This window comes from Carassius gibelio, chromosome B1, assembly GCF_023724105.1.
Source record: "Carassius gibelio isolate Cgi1373 ecotype wild population from Czech Republic chromosome B1, carGib1.2-hapl.c, whole genome shotgun sequence".
Classification (NCBI taxonomy): Eukaryota; Metazoa; Chordata; class Actinopteri; order Cypriniformes; family Cyprinidae; genus Carassius; species Carassius gibelio.
In genome coordinates this window covers 36,967,603-36,972,544 of record NC_068396.1, presented here as the reverse complement: position 1 = coordinate 36,972,544, position 4,942 = coordinate 36,967,603, and positions in this window count along the sequence as shown.

Sequence of the window (4,942 nt, the reverse complement as noted above, 5' to 3'; positions counted from 1 at the left end):
CTCTTGAATGTCAAATGTGAAATAAACTTAGGTGCATGTTGAACGCAGAGCAGCAGCTCAAGTTTGTATCTCCTAAATCAGTTATGTGCAGCTGGATTTCTGACGAAGCTGATGATGTTTTTAATAAACCCTATCCATAACCCTGCCTCCTCATAATTACAATTATGTTACTAGCATGTACTTATAATAAATTGTTATTTTAATAGTAATTATATGTAATATGTGCAACAAGGACACCTTAAAATAAAATGTTGCCCTTCCCAATGTAGCATTATGGTGGTGTTTGCAAGAGGACATGCTAGAATTTGATTTGATTGAAGAATTTCCCGGAAAAGAAAGATTACACATTTTAAATGTGTATGTAGATCCATTACAGGAATGTAATATATGACATTGCCCTTTATCAAGAGTGATATTGCCGCATAGTTAGCAATACAATATAGGTCTACAATGCCATTGCATAGAACAGAAATCTGGTATTAAAGTGATTTTGGATCAGACTTGGTCTTTTCGATTTGGAAAGCATTTGGAGATGCTGGTTCTAAATATATGTACGATGGTGACTGTGAACCTGAGCCAAAAAACACCACCCTGTCTTTGGATTCCTCTCTAGATCTTCTCTCCGACAAACAGAGAGCTGTTTACGATCATCCATCTGTGACTAGCAATCAAATACTTCTCCTGGAACCCTGAGAAACTAAATACGCTTTCTCTAAGTGAGAAATAGTACACTATCTCATTAAGTTTACTACTCCAGACAACAAATGAACCTGACTGATTGTTTAAAATAATCATATAGAGTAACTACACTTGCTGGAGTTCTATTTTCAGACCTCTCCCACATTTCAGAAGTGAACATATCAGTAACAATGCGAGGTCTGTCATTACATACGACACAGAACCAGTGTCCCTTTTTTTCATAGCAACGAAGTGACGAGGTTGACATTTGCCTGCTGTCTCTGGTGTATCTCTGCCAGCAGATGAAAGAGGAAAAGGTCTCTCATTAACAAAGGATGGGTTAGTGTACCATATCTAGCTCATGCATTATACACTGTGGTACCCTATAATTACACTGTTTCATAAGTAGTTAAATTGTTCTTTTTCTATTAGAGCTGTCACTGCAATTTAACTCAATGTGATAGTAAATCTAATTTGACCTAATCAATTTACATGCTTAACCATTATTTAGATGAAAAAATTTATTAATTTTGGGCATGATTTACTAATTCATTCCCTCAACGTACGAAAACGTGCACACGATTACTATTGCGTTCCCTCAATTAACTATTGTGTTTGCTCGATTTGCTAAATCGTGCACACGGTTTGGCAAATCGAGGGAACGAATTAGTAAATCATGTGCACGATTTAGTAAATCGAGGGAACGAACTTTGTAAATCATGTGCACGATTTAGTAAATCGAGGGAAGGAATTTGTAAATCGTGCACAAAATTTAGCCTTATATTTTTTCCTGCGTGTCATGTGCGGGGTGGTCACCATGATTTTGCCAAGTAAGACATGTTCCTGGATCAATATTTTTTGATGATTCTGGATCAACATTATTGTCCAAAAATATAGACTTAACCCAATCCCTACCCCTAAACCTAACCCTACTCATCATTTATTCCTTAAATCAGTGACTACGTTTACATGCAGCCAATAACCCATTCAAAACCGGGATATTAGCAATGACCCGGTCGCGCACGGCCATGTAACTGGGATATTATACCTGGGGTACCCCTTTTCTAACCCGAATATTTGGTCTTGTAAACGCATTTCGGCATATCCCCATCAAAATGTGTTTTCTGCGCATGTTCTATTCGCAAGGAATCTTGGTCTTTTGAGTCTTTGGATACAGGAAGAAGAATCAGAAATGACGCATATTGCGTCTTACGTTCAGACGCTAACCGTGCGTCGCCGTTTACATCGGGATATTGGCGACTGATTACACATTCCATGTATACAGGAGTGACTCTCTCTGCTCACGCATGTAAACGGATTATCCCGAATGTTTCAGAAACCCGAATAGTGACCTTAACCCGACCATAACCCGAATTTTAACAGCTTGTAAATGTAGTCAGTGTCAAATGATAGTTGATTAAGAAGGGCTTAGAAGCACCTAACCCTGATTTTAAGCCTAAAACAGATATTTCCTGAAAAGTTATATCTCAAATCTGATTGGTTGATTGGAATGTTGTTCCAGGATCAACAAAGATGTTGATCCAGGAACATGTTGTACTTGTGCGGGGCTCCGTAAAAAACAGCACAAGGTTCAGCAAACCCCTACAATGAGACCACAGTTCGGGAATATATTATTTGTGGCTATAGAGATATAAATAGGCTAGATACAACAAAACAAAAACAACAATGCAGTCCATAAAAGAGCTATGTATAAAAAGCGGTACAATTTTAATTAATTAATTTCTTACTTAGTAATAACTATTAATTCTATTTAAATGAATATTATAATATTAAAAACAATTGTAAAAAAATAAATGTTAATTAAATAATAGCTTAATTATTATTATTATTATTATTAGTAGTAGTAGTAGTAGTAGTAGTAATTATTATTATTATTAAGTAAAAAATAAAATGCGTGGCATGGAGTCGATCAGTCTGTGGCACTGCTCAGGTGTTATGAGAGCCCAGGTTGCTCTGATATTGTCCTTCAGCTCTTCTGCATTCTTGGGTTTGGCATATCGCATCTTTGCGATATGCCAAATAAGGGTTTGCTGGCCAAATAAGAACAGGGATACCATGGTCCTTAAACCAGGTACTGGTAGCTTTCGCACTGTGTGCAGGTGCCAAGTCCTGTTGGAAAATGAAATCTGCATCTCTATAAAGTTGGTCAGCAGCACGTAGCATATAGTGCTGTGCTTGGACACAGAGTTCTGTGAACAGACAGCCTCTTTTCAATGACCTTTTGTGTCTTGCCCTCCTTGTGCAAAGTGTCAATGGTCGTCTTTTGGACAACTGTCTAGTCAGCAGTCTTCCCCATGATTGTGTAGCCTACAGAATTAGACTAAGAGACCATTTAAAGGCTTTGCACGGGTTTTGAGTTAATTAGCTGATTAGAGTGTGGCACCAGGTGTCTTCAATATTAAACCTTTTCACAAATATTCAAATTTTCTGAGATACTGAATTTGGGATTTTCCTTAGTTGTCAGTTATAAAAATCCAAATTAAAAGAAATAAACATTTCAAATATATCAGTCTGTGTGTAATGAATGAATATAATATACAAGTTTCACTTTTTGAATGGAATTAGTGAAATAAATCAACTTTTTGATGATAATCTAATGATATGACCAGCACCTGTATATTATAAAATAGCCTAAATATTGTCCACTCATATTTCAAAATGGTTTATAAAGAAATTCATATGTAGACACATGAAGACTTGTAAAAAAAAAAAAAAAAAAAAAAGTGGGGTTGGGTCAGTTTTTGAAAGTCTCTTGTGTACCAAGTGTGCATTTATTTAATCAGAAATACAGCTAAAACAATAATATTGTGTTATATTATTATTATAGTTTAAAACAAACTTTTTTTTGTGAATATACTGTAAAATGTTTCATAAGCAATAACTGTTTCACATGATCCCTTAGAAATTATTATTTTTGAAAACAGTTGTGCAGCTTCATATTTCTGTGGAAACATTTATACCTTTTGTTTTCAGGATTATTTGATGAATAGAAAGTTCAAAAGAAAAATATTTATTTGAAATAGATTTTTATTTTTTTTTTACTTTACAGCATAACATTTAAATATATTTACTGTCACTTTTGGTATATTTAAAGCATCCATGCTGAATACAAATATTAATTTCTAAAAAATAAAAAAAATTACTGACCACACAATTGATAATGTGTTTATCTACAAAACTAATGACAAGCATATAAGTATTTAGTCTTTGATTGTCTAAACTCAGTCAAGTGTTCAGTCCAAGCTTTTTCGCAAATATAATTTGTCATGCAATACTATAAAAAATACCATAGTACTTGTATATGGCAATCTTTAAATACCGTGGTACTCTTTTTGTAAGAACAGAGATAGTAATGAACGGCTTTTTTATATTGATTGAATGGTAATTTTTACAAATGATCTTTTCTATTAACATCTTTTAATTCAGCAGACATTTAATTTATTCAAGATGCTTTTACACAAATGAGGTACACGGCGAGCAATTTGTCATAAAAGCAAATTCATTTTTCTAACACACAATACCAAGTTTCAAGTACAAGCTTGAAATTTAAATTGATTACTAACTAGAGCAGAAGTAAATCAGATAGAGGGTAAGAAACTATTTTAAAAAGAATTTATATAGAAAGTTTATGTTTATGACTATTTTGGTTTTCAACACTCTTGTTTTCAGCCTGAAGATGAGGATGAGCCATTCATTGTGGAGGACACATGTCTTTTGAACACAGAGAACATTGATGCCCACTCATGTGAAACCTTGTCTCTGGCCAGCTCTGACAGTGGAGACCGCACACATTTAAAGAGGAATGGACACATTCTTAACCTAGCTACACATTACCAGCACTCACTCTGTATTGATGTTGTGATGCATGTTTGGTGACTGAATAAAGTTTTTTTCTTTTCAGTAATTATTCTTGTGTATATTCACCTCAGGAGGACGAAACCAGTGGAAACTAATGCTACAGTACATGGATCTGTTCTTAGACGCAATGTGCTGAAAGGCATCTCAGCTCAGATGGTATCAGCTGCGGTGAGACCTATAATACTTCTTCAATTGCTTGTGCTATACTATTCAAAGCTGTAATAAGTATGCTGTGTCTAAAAGTGTTGTTTATATGATAATGTTTATGGGTAATGTAATACATAACATTATGAAAAGCTACACTTACAGCAGTTTTAATGATTTTTTTTTTCATTCAGTCCATTATTTATTTAATTCATCATTCATTTGTGTAATTCATTTCTGT